The sequence below is a fragment of the Dermacentor variabilis genome, chromosome 10, assembly GCF_050947875.1.
Source record: "Dermacentor variabilis isolate Ectoservices chromosome 10, ASM5094787v1, whole genome shotgun sequence".
In the NCBI taxonomy this organism is placed as follows: domain Eukaryota; kingdom Metazoa; phylum Arthropoda; class Arachnida; order Ixodida; family Ixodidae; genus Dermacentor; species Dermacentor variabilis.
In genome coordinates this window covers 14,871,583-14,888,079 of record NC_134577.1, presented here as the reverse complement: position 1 = coordinate 14,888,079, position 16,497 = coordinate 14,871,583, and the positions used below count along the sequence as shown (strand labels likewise).

Genomic DNA, 16,497 nt, shown 5'->3' with positions numbered 1-16,497 from the left:
CATACATGTTATATACGACCTGCCTGTGCGAGAACTTCTAATTGCTTGGTCAACGCTGCTTTATCTGCGTCACTTCTTATAACCCTTTCCTCTTGTATTTCCTTTGCTCCCAGCTTGCGCCTCCCACACTATAGGGTAGCAAACGTGCAACCTTATTGTTGTTGTTATTGTTGCTTTCAAGCGAAGCTTGTATTGCATCAGAAGCTTCGGTGGCGTTGTGGTCACGCAAAGAACCCCAGTTGCTCCCAAAGCAGAGCACTTGCGGGAAAAGGTAGTTTCATGAGCTGACAGCTGCAGCGGCGCCGGAGCTTGAGTCATTAGCAAGGATTTCAGCTGCATAGGCGCGCGCTCAGGCAACGTGCGCAACCAATCAGAGCTGTTTCGCTTCCGCCAGGGAGCGAAAGGGCAGGAAAGGGCTTCGCGCGCGCTGCGCCGGCTTCGTTTTTGTTCAGTTGTTTCTCGGAAAACGGATGGGACGACTGCCAGTTCTCCTGAGGAACCGGCAGTTTTCGACGAGCGGCAACGAGAACTCGCCCGTGAAAGGGCTCGCCGTTAGAGCCGCCCGAGCCCAGGCAATCAGACAGCAACGAGAAGATCACGAGGTGAAGAAGCCGGAGGCCGCGAAGCAATCCGGCACCGTTACCTGTGGGTTACTTAACCGTGATGAAGGACAGGTGCACTTCAAGTTTCGCTTACTCCCTTTTTCTGGCAAGGGAAGGGTTTGTCATTTTTCATTTCAACATACAAAAACAAAAGCACGGGCTCACAAAAGCCACAGAGAGGCTTGTGTGGTGACGTCCGGCAACGACGGCAGTGTTAATGCTTAAATAATATACATTGAAGTTGACAAAATGCATAAACAAGCAAAAAGAAACAAGTGACTATACGTTAGAAATAGGACAGCAGATACCTAAGCCTTCGGATGCATGTGTTCTCTTCCGCTGGCGCCGTCTTTATTTGCGGTGAATATGGTATGCAGTAAATACCAACTAAGCCAAACTGAAGTTCTTCTGAAACAATCGAAAGCAGTGATTAAGAATTGGATGACCTATAGTATGCGCACCTCTCGTACTATTCTGGGCCATGTTCTGCGAGGTTCCGGGTTCATACAGGGCTCATTGATCGGCGCGTGGAAGAGCGGTCGATTGACTGATCGATCGCTTGAATATTCGAGTTGGCGGATTTTTCAATTTCATGCACCGCGAAAAGAAAAATTGGAGGACCCCTAAGCTTCGCCTTCAAGAGTGGAACGCGATAGCGTTATCGCACCCCGTTCGCACCGCCCACTCAAACGATCTACGCGAGCCAAATTTCGCAATCGGTACGGAGAGCCGGGCCGCGACGCGTCATGAAGGCGGACGCGAACATGCGGCGAGTGGCGCGCCACGTGTTGGGGGCAGAGCCATACATTGCGAGGAGGGGGTCTTCTGTGTTTGCCGCAAGATGGCTCTGCGTGTGCGCAGAGCGCAGAAGAAATGTAGCGTAAACATATTTCGCTACTCGTGTAACTGCGACTTCTGTAATTTACATGCTTATAATTACCGATATACACCGCAGTATATACACTTTCTACGGCACGTTTCTAAGGCAACACCGCATTCACTAGAGGCGTTTTCGTCCCGCTTTGCTCCATCGAACTCGTGGTTGAGTGGTAACGTCCCCTTCTCACACTCCGGAGACCCTGGTTCGATTTCCACCCAGCCCATCTTGCAAGCTGTTTTTTTATTAATTGCCTTCCGAGATTTTTCGCTCATGGCCAACGCCGCCGACGACACCGGCTATTCTCCGACACGAACTCCTTAACGCTGTTGCGTTAAAACATCGTGCGGTGCCGGCCATGCATTCTATAAAAATATTTCCCTACATACACTTATCTTCATTCGTTATCCATCGCGCCAAGCGAACGATATCGCGATAACAGCGGCGCCGGGCGAAGAGCAAACTCCGAAGGTCGGAAAGAATCGTTACGAAGTACCGGCCCTGTCAAAAATCTCGCCATGCTAACTTTTTGTTCAGAGCAGCGGGTGAGTAAAAACCCCTAACACGCATCACATACGTGATGTCATTCGATAGCTTCATCCTTGTAAGTTGTGAATAATCGATTTCTCTCACAACAAGCCTGAGGTATTGTCACAACAGGAGCACTTCTGTCGAGACGGCGAAGAACATCTCTCTTGACTATACATAAATTTACAGATACAAAGATCGTGTTATTTTTGAAGAGTCTCTGGCTCCGCTGTTGCTGTCCAGTCGAAAAGGGCGACAATGTTGTATCCTATATATCGCGTCACTTCGATTGGATTTGTTTACGGGCTGCCTGTAATGTACTCCGCTTGCAGGAAACCTGGCTGGCCAGGCTAACGATAGAACCGGAGTCACGATAAGGGCATTGCCTCTCTCTGAAGCGCGCTTTTTTTCGAACCTTCGGTAGCAGTTTGACGCCGTATAAAGCGGAAAGCGCGGTCTACACATGGAAAGCCACATCAGCCACATCGAGGCTGCGTTCCACCCTCCACGTAGACGATCAAATAGACGACCAGCGTTCTTCTTAAGCCTCGTTCAAAATTATTACAAACCGGTAAAAATAGAGCTTCGCGAAGACGGCATCGAAATCAAGAACGACGCAAGCTTCTTTTCCGTCCAAACAAGATGGCGGCTGAGCTTAGAAACTCTACGCGAAAGTGGCGCGCGCGCGAAGGAAAACGCATAGTCACGCTTTCTTACGCGCTTATCGTACGCCATGTCGAGTTCACAGGTGCGCACACGGAAAGTTGAAATGAAACGACAATGTGTGCTTTTCCCATGCACCCTTTTCTTGCCGATGCGTTAGCTCTCAGAGAGAAACGTGGTTGGAGGAAAACGGGGGGCTTTAGCAGAGAAGTCCTTAAGATGCGGTCCATTTGGTGCGCGGCTGGAACCTATATTTCTTAGCGGCTACGGTATAGGCTGTCTTCAAAGCTGATACAGGAGAAGCGGTTATCGGGGCCGGCATTCCGGAAAATGGTGCCCAAGGAAAGTCAAAGGTAGGGCAAAAGCGCAACGAAGCGAGTGAAAAAAAAAATTCTTGCGAAAACAAGAGGTTCTGTATACCTAAACCGGAAACGAGCGTATATGCGGGAGCAGGTTAATTTCTGGGCCCGAATCGACAAACATGCGCGTATGTTAAAACTGTAAGAGCAAGTGCCAGCCAATAGCGATGCTGGACTTACTGGCATAGGCGGCCGGCTGGCCAATCGCAAGGCGCGCTTATGAACGGAATGCAAAAAAGGCTGATGGGTAAAAAAAAATCGCTTTAATATTACGAAAAATGCGAACTCGCGAGAAAGCGGGGCTGCGCAATACAAGTTCGCGCTGTCCATAGATGCGGAATCCACGTGCGGTTTATAAAGAAAGAAAGAAAGACCCACGGCAAATTCGAAGGAAGAATAAGAATTCCTTGCGCAAAGCTTTTTTTCGAGATCCGAATTAGATCCGCAAACTTGAGAGGTCGAGAGACGATGACGCGAAGCCTGTGCTTATCGGAGCACAGTGGCAGCCAAACGACCTCTCTATGCGCACAGCGAGTGCAGGGAACTCGAGGGCATTCCGCCGTTGTTGCCTCAAAACACGGCTCGTACCCGCGAGGGTGATTGGCCACACCAGATTGTTGGAAATGTACATCGAACAAAATAAAAAGAACAAAAACGAAAGAGCTAAAGGCAAATATTCAAGACGAAGCGTTAGGCAGCTAAATGATAACACAAATTTCGAGAGGGCCCATACATAAACGTATAGGAAAAGAATGAAAGATGAAGTGTCCCACGGTCGGATACCCTAGCAGCGTAACCTTCACGGCCGCTTCAATGAACTATATAGCGCAGGGCAGTAATCAGCGAGCCAGCATTCCGCTGCCAGAGCGGAAACGTGTGTTTAGCGTCGTCGTCGAATGCCGCCGAGCCAGCTCCGCCGCCCTGCCTCGCACAAACACACACGCGGGAATATCCGCGCGCACAGCCACGTCACGCCCCACAAACATCCGCGATCACCGCCGGGCCGAGAGCTGCCCGCGTATATCGGCGCGGAATCGATAGCGTCGAGGCTGCGCGATTCTCGCCAGCGGCGCGTCGTCCACTCAAAAGCACAAGGTTGGCAGATGACGACGACGAGGAGGAAGAGTTCGTGCGTGGGCTTCGACTCGAGCTTCTTCCTCGAAATCCACCGTGCTCACGATGACGTGACATCGAAGTAAAATGGAAACGAGAACGACCACCACGGGCCCCGAAGACAACGAAGAACGACCACATCTTGGCCAATTCCTCCACAGCGGGCATGATCCATTAACAGAGGGCAAACAAACAAAGAAAAAAACTGCGAGGCGAAGGCTCGCGCTGTCATCGACGATTTTTTCATCTAGTCAAGGCGATTTAAGCTGTAAATTATGCAATTAAAGCTTCCTTTTCCTTTGAACAAATTTACTTCCACTTGTCTTACTTTTACTTTTTTCATTGAACAACTTACTTTCGTAAATTCAGTCTCTCGAAGCTATCTCTTGATTCTAACCTCGGTATTTTCAAATTTTGTTTGAATTCTTTTAGATTTCTTGCTTCTTATTTCATCTTCAATTAACCGGTTCTTGGCCAATCTCCCGGACCGAGTATGTTCCACTAACTGCAAGGTTCTACACACCTGCATCCGTATTGGTCATCGCCATGACTTGGTCCACGCATAAAAATATGAGCTCCAATCTGAGGAGCTCCGCAACACATGCCAACAACCTCGCTCATTTTTTACACTTCTAGTGCGTCTTCATGTTTCAATACTTTTGTGCATTGAGCTACGCTATTTGTAACAGAAAGTTCGCTTCATTGCAAGTTCTCTCTTGTTCTGACGTCCACCACAGATATATCTGCGTTTCCCGCACGGGTCCCAGAACTACGCTCCCACTTATCGCTGGACGGATGCAGTGGTCTACTCACAGAACGTGGCCGATGCTTCCTGCGCCATTTACACACACTGTGCGTTCGTGACGATACGAACGCCTTTCCTAAAGGAAGGTGGTGGTGAATGCCACCAATCTCGTCCTACCCAGCTCAGAAAATGCACACGATGACGAAAGACGTAGGCAGAGCGCTCTATCTACGTTTTTTGTCCTCGTGTGAATTTTCTGCGCTATTTGGATGAAATGAATTCGCAATTCGAAGTCGCCCGTTTCGGCACATTAAAAGTTCGGCACTTTCCTGGCAAATATATATATATACATATATATATACACATTACGTGTTTTCACTTTGTCTAGTCTTCATTTACCATTTGGTTATGCTTCTGTTGCACTAAACCAGTGGATGATGAAGGGAGTACCGTCTAGGAATACCTGCATAAAGCAGCAGACACGTCGCCGATGCATATGTAGTACAGGCCCGCGCAATTGATGCATAAGCTGTATATCCGCATGACGACATGCCAGCGTATGCCTCGGTAAACAACTGCATTCCTGCGCAAAATACAAGCGAGGAAAAAAATCCAGACCACTTCCGCATTTTTGCATCGGCGCTTGTAATCTCCCCCGATTGTGGACGCAACCTGTGACGCATTTGGGTTTGGGTCAAAACGACGGCGACTCGAGGAAACGTCAACGAGCGCACACATCTGTATCAGCCCGTACTTGCGCTCGCACTTCAATGACGTCACTTTTTCGTCAAGCCTGAATGCGAACAAGCTAACTCAGTTCGATATATATACGCGACCGAGGATGCACGAGCAGTGCAGACCCGCGTCTGGTCGACCTCCCATGCAGCCGCTGAAAGCGTCTCCGAGTCCCAATATCCCACCGTTCCGAGCGAACACTTCCGCAAGTTGCCGCAAGATCACTCGCAACATCTGTGCCAAAAATATTCAAGCGACGCCGCGCGTTCGGTGGACTAGATATCTTTCTATGTCGCAAGCTCGGCTTCCTCTTCAAGGGAACAGTACAGCACGCGCTATCATTGCGTGCCCTCCCCCCCCCCCCCCTCTCTCCTTATTTACCTCTCCGGTGCGAATACCGACCCTACACGTATTATAAGCCTTCGTCGACAAACCGGTCACGTGGTCTTCCATAAGAGGGAAAAAAAAGGTGGGGGGATAGGAGAAAGAAAATAAACATGTAACTATATATCACGAAGGAGTTCATGGACCGGACTTACTCTTCCCTACACGGGTGAACGGTCATACATTAGGGCGCGTGGAGGGTGAATACTCAGTAGCACAAAATCCGAGGCTTATCGATTAGAGGGACCGTGCCGTGAAGCACTACACCCTCCACCCCTCCCCCCAACCACTACTTAATCGAATCTGACCTTTCTCTGAACCCCCTCCCCCCACCTCTCTATCTCTCTCTTTTCTGCGCATAATACGGTCCGAATCGTCGCCGCTTGTGCTTATCTGCCAGACGAGCAACGCTTGCACTTTGCACGCAGGCATGAGAAGTGCGACGAGCGCGTGGCCACAGATTGTATAACATTATCTACACCCCATCGTGGGCAGATGGCTCATATATATAGGATCACGTAATGTAGGCCGTGTGCCGCGCGTTCTACAGTATATAGCCCGAGAAAACGGCGACTGGTTTTATAGTCCTGGGCAGCAGGATTAATCTATGCCAGGTGTTTTTTCTTACACAGAACACTTAAAAAAAAAAGTGATATCCAGGCCGCTGCCATTTTCGTAGATAGGCTGCTGGCTACGCGGGCACTAGCGGCAAGAAAATGTTCAACAATAGTTTTGCTGATTATCCATATTCCGCTAATTACCTTTCTAATTGCACATGTTCGAAAACATTTAGCGATCGCGAAATTCAAGCCGAGGAATAGCGAAGTCATCTCTGCTTAGCAGAAATTTCTTTGCAATGCCCGCGCTAAAAATATTGCTTTTTAAATGCCTCGGCGTTCCAGAGAGCGCTCTGAACTGCCGAAGGCACGCTTTTGACAAGCTCTTAACTAGAACGCCGATTGTATTTCGTAGCACACTTAAAGGTCGCATATCTCAAAAGTGCTGCTAGTGCGGGGATTTAAGCTAAGCAGACATGACAGGGGCCCACATACAGGTATAACAGAAAAAAAAACGTAAGAATAAACACATATTAATGTACTGGTATATAAGGATCGGGACAAAATTTTGTAATATGCGACCAGCGATACCTTTAATTGAGGGTGTTTGGTTCGTGACAAGGAACAGTCTGTGATTAACTTCAGCTTTATTTTTTTTATTGTTTAAAAATTTTATTATCTGGTTACGGAAATACGGAGGAATTGGGAAAAAGTAAGAGATTAATGTTATTTTGAATGCCCATGTCGTTGCTGGACCCGTTACCACTCTTCGTAGCTATGCGTACAAACAAGGTTTTGAATATTCTTTGTAGTTCCGGTAAATGTTAATAAAAGTCAATCATATCTAAATAACGCAGCGCAGAAACGCAGTGCACAGGAGAGGGCACATAACCGAGAGTGGCATGTTGAAACAGCAACGACGTTTAGAAGGACGATGGCGCTCTGTTGCCAAGCGGCATGCACAAGCCAAGCACCCATACTCAGTGCTGTTTCAGCATGCCGGTGTCGGGTATCGCGCCTGCCCATGCGCGCTGTCGCTGTTGTTGTTGTTGTTGTTGTCCTGAGTGGCCGTGTCTGTGTCCTACGTCGTTTTCTTCTTCCTCTTTCTTTTCGCTACGATAGTTTGCTCCTGATATTTGAGTTCAAAAATATGGCGTACGAGTTATATGACCTTACGAAAAACGCAAGAATACCGGAATCCACCGACAAGGAAGGTGCGTGCGTGCGAGTTTATTGAAGTCTTTCTTTAGACGACATTGCATTTATTCACAGTTCATGTCCTGGTATTTTTTTTATTGTTTTTGTCCTCAGCGCACTGCAATTTCCAAACAGTGGGCTCTAGTAGCCACATTGCGACACATTCCGTGTCGCGGCTGAACAACAACAAAAGGAACGACCAACGCACGCTGTCAACTTAAACTGAAAAGCAAAAGACCAAAATACAAAACGAAGTTCGTATATATTACGCGCTACGTACCGTCGCAGTATCCATAGGGGTCGCCAAATATTCAATCCACGAGTTGAGAAAACACATCGGTAAGTGGCAAGCGACGGGCGGCTCACAAGCGTCACCCAATTTTATGCATAGACGGCTCCCAACAATTGACCTGTGTTCCGACTTTTTTTTTTTTTTTTTTTACCAGCGATCGTCGCTTGCGAGAAGCAAGAAGCTCCTGCGCATGCGCCCTTGGGATTCACCGCTCGCCCACGAGTCTCCACCGAAGGTGGCAGCGGCGAAGCGCATCTACACATATACAACAACGCTTGCGTATACAACACTCGCTATAGGAGACGAGGCTTTCAAGGAGAAAGACACACACAACCGGCCCCCGTCGCTGCCCAACACAACAGCGCGGTCCGTTGGCTAAGATGAAAGCACTCCGTCTAGCACCAAGGCCAACGACGAGGAGGAGATAGGTTACGAAGAGCGGCGCAAAGGAATGCGAAGAAGAAGGGCTTCCAGAGTGCAAATGGCTGGAAGGACTAGCGTGACCTCAGGTGATACGCAGAAATGGACTCCGCCAACATCGAGAGATAAGAGCGCACCCTTCGACGCTGTATCGATCGCCTCCGGAGCTACAGATATCCTAAACCAAGGCATAACGGGAACAAATCGCAAAAGGCGAAACTCTGCTCCTTCAGCAGATGGAAACGATAAATGCGATGTCATATTAAGTCGGGCACGAATTTGAGGTATAACAGCGAACATTGCGTTCAATCTCACGGGCTCAGCGTGAGCCCGTTCTGCGATCACCCGAGATATAGGGTTGGCATATATGGCTATCGGACGATATATACAGCTTAAACAGTGCGCGCGAACTCGGCGAATTTCTGTTGCGATATTCCTCGAGTGTATTTGTGACCAGTTTGTTTGCCGAGTTGTATACAGCACTGCAGCCTTCCGCGATTCAGATCGACTTATCACCCAACAGACCCGTAAGACTAACTACGCCCGAAGGGTGAAAGGAGACGGGACTGGCTTATCTCAACGGTGCAGGAGAAATTAACTCCCGACAACCGTATTTTGTACCTATCAGAAAAAGAAAAGGAAGAAAAGCCAAATGATAAGACACGTAAGTTCTGCATAAGGGTATCTACAGCCTTATACTTGGCACTTGTGCGTCTTCGTGGCGCAGACGCCCAATTAGAGCACCGGACACCTCACGACCGAACATGGCGCAGGTCTAACTGCTAACGTAGCCCCCTCAGGGGCTGTGAGAGAACTTCCCGAGAACCACATTTCCCCATCGCGATCGAGCTGCCGCAAGGTCAGCCGTGACTGCCCGCTCTTTCATTACGGCGCACGAGACAGATTCCAATCATTTACTCGGAACATAACACTGACCTTCTCTCCTCCTCTCGCCTTTTATAATTTGCTTTTTTGGCCGGTTAGGCATCGATCACCGAGGCGTAGTACCATTACAGGTGACGAGTTCGTTGTTAGCTCAGAGTCAAGGCCGACCACGGTCGTCAGACGGCGACATGCACAGCTGTCTCGTGAGCTATACTTACACGCTACGCGTACATTGCCGCCTGCATGCTCGGCAACTGCTGTAGCTGTCATCCGAGCACAATCTCGCTTACGGACGCTCGGCTTCGGAGCCCGCCTCTTCGAAAGCGGAGCACAGCGACGTGCGTCTCTTTTCATTTACTCGCACGGTCTGCCACACGGCATAATATACTTGAAAGCGTGAATGCCTTCTTCGTGTAGAAGCTGCGTCACTGACCAGTGGAATGTAATTAACAACACGCATAGTTTCTTCAGGAGGCGTCGTTATTCCAACGAGAGAGAGAGAAAGAGAGAGAGAGAGAGAGAGAGAGAGAGAGAGAGAGAGAGAGAGAGAGAGAGAGAGAGAGAGAGAGAGAGAGAGAGAGAGAGAGGCGATATGGATAACGCAGGAACATTAACCAGACCGAGCCCTCTTAGCTACCCTGCATTCAGAAACAAACTTAAAAGAACACAATACGCTTAGGCGCCGATTTGTTCACGCTCAAAATTCGCAAAAGGCGGAACAATGTTTGGCTAAAATGTTGGCTTTAGTTTGTATTGTTTCCTGGTCCATGAGTTACCGAAGTATGCGAAGTATACATAGTCAATATTGTTTTTTTTCCTTGTTCTTTTACTAGATGAGCAAGATAAACAAAAACCCGAAGTGTTTTATTGAACGCTCCGGACCAATTGAAAGATGTAACCTTCTTGCGAAATTTGAGAAAAAAGAACTCGGGCCATCACATAAACACTCGTTGCCTTCCCCCGAGCGTATACTGTCCCATCCAACCAAAGGCAAACAGGTGTGGTGCCAGCGACGCTCTCACTCACAGCTGGGGGAACGTCAATTGGTGCCAAATAGGTGGGCGACATGCGCTTCTTACATCCTTAACACAAAAGCTGAAGGCGAAAACCAGGGAACGCACAAACCACCAACGCAGTAGAGACAGAATTTTCAAGTCAAGAACGTCAGCGCAAAACGCAAATGCGTGGGGTTATTTTTTTTTTTCTTCATCTCCTGATACTAGGAAAACGTGGGTTAGATATCGTCGCGTGCCACTGACTGGTCGTAAGCAGAGACAGTCCGCGTAACGTGCGCCAAGTGCGACCGATATGTTTAGGGTGCACGTGCGACGTCGACACGCAAGAGCTTGCAGTGCGCCACTTAACGGTGCAAATAAAACATCTCCAAAGACGAGCGCGCGCGCACACACGCACGTGCACTATCAGGGACGAACTCTACAAGGCCGAACCAGAATTATCACAGGGCGCTTCGCCTCTTCGGCCAGCCAACACACGCTTCAAGGAAATAAAAAAGCAAGAAAACGTGGGTGCCTGCGACAAGTGAACCCACGCTCGCCAAGTGCACGGGTGGTTCACACTGTCGCTAAACAAACGTGCTGCTCTTGTGTTTTGTTTCCCTAAGAACGGCGCCCATGAAGAACCGTGCAGTTTTAGAAGGTCCTGTTGAGATTATATGGCGTCGTACACTTCGGCGCTGGCACACGACTCCGGCGCAATGTATAGGTGTCGGCTCCAAGTGGGGTGAGCGATACACAAGTCCAGTATACTGCAATACTGCCCGAACACACCGTCTACAGCGCTATAATATAGTCTGTGGACGGAGAAAACTGGTGGCACTGACTCATTTAGCATTGCGCGAGTGCATTAAATTGACGTTTTCCCGGGCTCGACATAGAATTGCACATCACGGAGTGCATTTTTACAGTATCGTCGGTTTCAGAGGGATACAGAGGAGACGCCACGGTCGCGCGGAAGAACTCAGCGGGGCAGGGAACCTGTAGAGGCCGGCGCTACCCCGTTTGGACAAAGACGACATTGGGCACCCGAAGTGCGGCGAATGCCATGCGTCCAGCGACATCTACGAAAGGTGCGCCCTGTGGTGAGTCTACGCTATTGCACGTCAGCACTAAGCTAAAGCGCGCCCGCATGCGACAGGACCTTCGTTTCTGGCATACGGGTAGCTTTCTCCTAAAACGAATCGCTCGGCGCGCTTCCCTACGTGGGCCAGACGCCGGGCTGCCCGGCGCGCCCTCTTCCTGCATACGCCGGGCACACTTAGAAGACAAAAGCGGGCGCGCAGGAGGCGCACCGAAGAGGCGGACGGGGCAGAGAGGATGCGTCGGCACGCGAACACCGCTGCCGGTCGTGGGCGACTGGCGAAGTGTGTGTGTGTGTGCACTCGGAGGGAGAGCGGCTGGCCTTGGAAGAGAAAACGCGGGCGGCGGGCATTCGCGTGACCCCGAGGGCTGCTGCGCTCATCCCCCCCCCAAGGGCAGCAAGAATGCGGACGGCTTCTTCGACGACCACGGACGGGAGTGCGCTCTGCGCTGGTATCGCCTTCTCCGGAGAAAGTCGAGCCGCCGCCACTGGTTGCCACACACGCATCGCTGCGCCTACACGCGTCTGCGCGCAGCGCGGTAAATACCGACAACGGCGGATTTCGTTTCCTACGAAAAAAGGCGCGGACTCGGCAGCTCCGAGTCAATGACTGCGCTAAGCAGCTCCATTGCAATGGTATCCCTTCACGTGGCAACCTCTCTCGTAGAACCCAACGAATGTTTACGTGACCAATGACTGGTCTATACACCGTGCACTGAGGGGGGAGTCACTTTGTGATTGGGAACAGCGCTAAGGACATGGACAAAGCTAAAGTCACATTGAAAACGACACGGTGAGCTTCAATGTGCTTTTACATTTGTCCGCATTCTTAGCTTTCATGCTCAGTGTTATTTTTATTTCCAAGGCTTCAAACGTGATGTGACCAGGGCTCGTTGTGCTAAAGGCACCCGGGTGATATTACTAAAACCGTGATATTCCCATACCTAGCTCGTAACTGCTTAGCGCTTGGAAACGCTTAGTGCTTGGAAATGAATGTAAAACATAAATAACGCCACAAGAACGTTTGAAGCCGCAAACACGAAGACCAGGCAAGCGCACGCGCTAACCATCATTCCCATGTAGACTTCCCTCTGGTAATTTTTGGGGATACGCTTTGTACAGCGACTACACGCTAAAGTGAAGAACACGAAAAAGTATGTCATTTACCGACGATAAATCTTTCGCCAACGATGTTTCCCATCCGAGGAAACCGTGTGGGTTGCGTTACGCACAAAGCCGAGTGGATGAAATAAAAAACGCTTTAATTTAGTGACTCTATTGCCACCTCGCCAAAACTACCCAACCTGGCTGATTAACATATAGCAACCACATGCGGCGTATTCCGGGCTTAAGTTAGCCCGTCATCGGCACATCTGCTTTGCGTATTCCGATCCTCGAGGCGAATACGCAAAGTAGACGTGCCGAAAATTGTGGCTGCTTGAAGCAGAAACAGAAGCACACGAGGCGCGCTCGCCCACTACAGGTCGCACGGCACCAAATAAACGCGTACCGCGCCGCGCTGAAGCTGAGACCGAAACAAGTGCCTCGTGTGGTTGCCGCTGACGTCTCGTCGAGCAACTTGGTGCGTATGCTGTTTACACGCACAACACGAAAGGACGGAGGAAAGAATAAAGCTGGGACATCGTCAATGTATACACCACAAAGGGACTGCGTTGTTTCTGAACAGTCTCAACAACAACAACAACAAAAAAAAAAAGCAACTACTTCATGTATCTCTCAACAATTACTGTCGACGTGACAGCATGGCGTTGTAAGCCTATATAGTAAGTGCATCCGACAGTACTCACGTAGTATAGTCTCTCGCGCTATAGTGGCCACCTTCCCTGGGTCGTTCACGTGACTACTCCGCGTGACGTGCTACGTGACGCAGAAAGCGGTCTCGTGCCCGTACATCCGCACGAGAACTGCCGCGCAGGCTCGACGAGAAGCGCTCCACGCACTGTCGCAGCAGCACCTGTCTCGTCCCGTTCTCGGGTATGGGCGCGCACACAAAACTGCGCAAACGCGAAATTGCCCGCGCGGCGTATTCCCGCCTCTGAGCAGCGAACATGCGCGCACGCTGAACGCCGCGGGCATATTCCCTTGGCAGGCTTCCACGAGCGCCTTTCTTTGGGCTGGTGGAGCGCGGCGATTGTTCATGGTGCTTCATGTGACGATCGCAAGGGGGACGCAGCGGCGTGGCGCAAGGGTCGCTCGACAACGAAGGAAATTACAGGTGTAACTCCATACGTGCGCAACTGCTGTCGGATTGGCCGCCGTTTGCGTTGAGAATGCGGGTTTCATTATCGCTCTCTGCGGTTTAGTGAACCTACTGCAGCTGCGTAAAGCCGAGGTTCATAAGGGCAAAACACAGAGACAGCAAGACGAAATACGGCCGATTATAAGTGACACGTTCTTTGTGACAGAGGGCATATATCCACAGAGGGGGCCGCACGGAAGCACGAATCCTTAATGCGGAAGGAAAACGGTGGCAATCTCGCTCTTTCGCATCGAAATTGAAATTGTTCCGATGTGTGATGCGCGCGAGAGAGAGGAGGAAAGAATAGAGTGTCATCGTATATATTTAAAATTCCATAATTAATGTAGCTAAGAGTCAATCAAATTACGATGAGTAGTAGTTCGAGATCCGTACTTAACGTCATTCCCACTGTGCAGGGTTTACGTTTACGCAAATTCGCTGAGCATGCTATCGCGAACTTGACACCCGAAGCGCTTCGTGCGCCCAGTCTATTTGTCCGCGAACAGTCGTTTCCCGCGCTGCATCGCGAGGTCGCGCCCGCGTTGGCCGAGCTATTGCTACGCCATCTTTTCCTCCGGTAAGTTCGAACCAAACTGTATCGCGTCGCCCCAGCGATCCAGGTCTGCATGAAACCCAGCGCCGCTGGCAGCCTTCCACGTGCGGGTCCATTGTGTCTAGAAGGTGAGAGGGGAGGAAAGGGGACAAGCGGCCATGTCGAGGCTTCGAATACCGGTGTGTGTGTGTGCAAGCAGATATGTCGCGCGGCGTGTACACAGCGTCCGCGACTCCACATCGCTCGCTCGCACACAAAGGTCGTCGAAACCGATTTCCAAAGGGTTTGGGGTGCGCATCATCAGTCACGTCGTTGTCTGCGGAGAGACACCTGTCCCGTGACCCACATCGCGCGCCAGATAAGGTGTCGGCGGTAGACGCATGGCACACACGTAGCAGCTTCGGTAGCCGCGACGAGTTTCAGTGGGCGAATGCATTCGACCAAACAGAACATTGACAGCAGCTGAATGATTAGAAAGCCTGCAAGCAATCTCGTTCGTGGAGGAGTCAAATGCGTGTCGCGGCGACCGGCACGCGTTATTATTATTATTATTATTATTATTATTATTATTATTATTATTATTATTATTATTATTATTATTATTATTATTATTACGAAGGAGGTTTGCTTTAAGGCATTATATGTTTGGTGGAGAATGCGAGACGAATTGTGGACACTTTTGTATCATCGTAATATTCTGAAGTGTGCGCGCGAAAAATTAAGCACGACTGATTGGCCCCCTGCTTTGTTGACCACCATTTCCATGCTTTACACGCCACGGCCGCCTTCCCCAACGGTAAAACATCGTTCAGCTGGGATCCTCCGTGTGGCAGCCAGTGCACCTTCCTTTCCCTCTTTGCCCCTTCAGTCAGAAAACCTCACAACTGACAACAGTGTACTTTGAAGAATAAACTTCTTATACACACGCGCGTTCGCACGCGCTAATGAAAGAAAGAAGGAAAGAAAGAAGGAAAGAAAGAAAGAAAGAAAGAAAGAAAGAAAGAAAGAAAGAAAGAAAGAAAGAAAGAAAGGAAAAGAAAACGTCTGCAATGTATGTAAACCAGAAGGTCACTCATGTTCTTTGCTATATATGGTCCTGGCGCGCTGAAGGACCCATCTCAGGGAAGCTTTTGAACGCGATGAAGTTATGCAGATAAAATTTTCGGGTTTGGCGATGCAAGGAAGCCATACCCGCCGCGCGTAAGCTTAGCAGATATGGCGATGCGCTGCTGACGTCGTCGCGGTAGCGGGTTCAATACCGGCCGCGGCAGCCGCATTTCGATGACGGCAAAGTGCAAAACCGCTTGTGTACTTCCATTAAAGTGTACGTTACAGAACCTCAGTTGGTCAAAATTAATCCTTAGTCTCTCTGCTACGGCGTGCCTATATAATAATCACGTAGTGGTTTCGGCACGGAAAACCGAAGAATTTATGATTTTTTGCAGGAAAGAATGTCCTGGGTGGAGGCGACTGGCGGATTGAGGACCACGGGGCTTTCGGGGAGCGAGGGGCCGCGGAGATACGTGTCGTCGAGAGACACGTGACAGGAGAACATTGGTGCACACTGTACGGACTGCAGCGTGGCGCGGACGCGCTGCACTGCGCAGTGGTCTTCACCACAAGGCGTTGCAACGAGAAAAACAAGCACAGCGTGGAAAACGAGGGCAACGCAAGAAGGACACACACACACGGCGCCCGACTTTCAACAATTCAAACGTTTAAATTGGGACTTTCAACGTGCGTTTTTGACACGAACTACCTATACTCCCACAAGCCTCTATACATTTGTTCGCTGCGGTGGACGATTGCTGTCGTGCTTCACTTGACGATATGTGACGTCGTAGACTCGTAAGCATGCAGTACCAGCAGATCGTGAAGTCGCAACTCGGTCAGACATGGCCACTGGGAAGGACTCGCGCGGGTGTCGATGGATGCTCAACGAATGCTGTAATCTCCCTATTTCTATCGCACAACATTGGCTCGACTGAACCGGTAGAAAAAGTTCACTCCATTAGTTCGCCGCAGAAAGAAAAACTACGGACTGACCGCAAATCTGCTGTTCCTTTTCACATTGGCTCGCCGTCTACGTGCTGAGAGCACGTATACGTTCCGGCGATCTCCGACTCGCCCTCCCATTCAACTGCCGCGTTTCATTCGGACATTACACGGCTGCGCAGCGTCTCACGAGACGCACTCGCCTGGCCGCGCCTCTTGCGTGGCTTTCTCCGTC

At 50.0% G+C, this 16,497-nt stretch overlaps 1 protein-coding gene across 4 annotated transcripts in view; it reads right to left on the bottom strand.

The window, feature by feature from the left end:
• LOC142559988 (rho family-interacting cell polarization regulator 2-like) overlaps window positions 1–16,497 on the bottom strand; it is a 144,494-nt gene that overhangs the window by 41,091 nt on the left and 86,906 nt on the right. Inside the window, exon 1 of one of the 4 annotated variants that reach the window (XM_075671716.1) lies at window positions 13,263–13,473. The exons of the other annotated variants lie outside the window; for them this stretch is intronic. The gene's annotated coding sequence lies outside the window, so the exon portion shown is untranslated. Of the gene's footprint in view, window positions 1–13,262; window positions 13,474–16,497 lie in introns of those variants that run through there. 4 annotated transcript variants of the gene reach the window in all.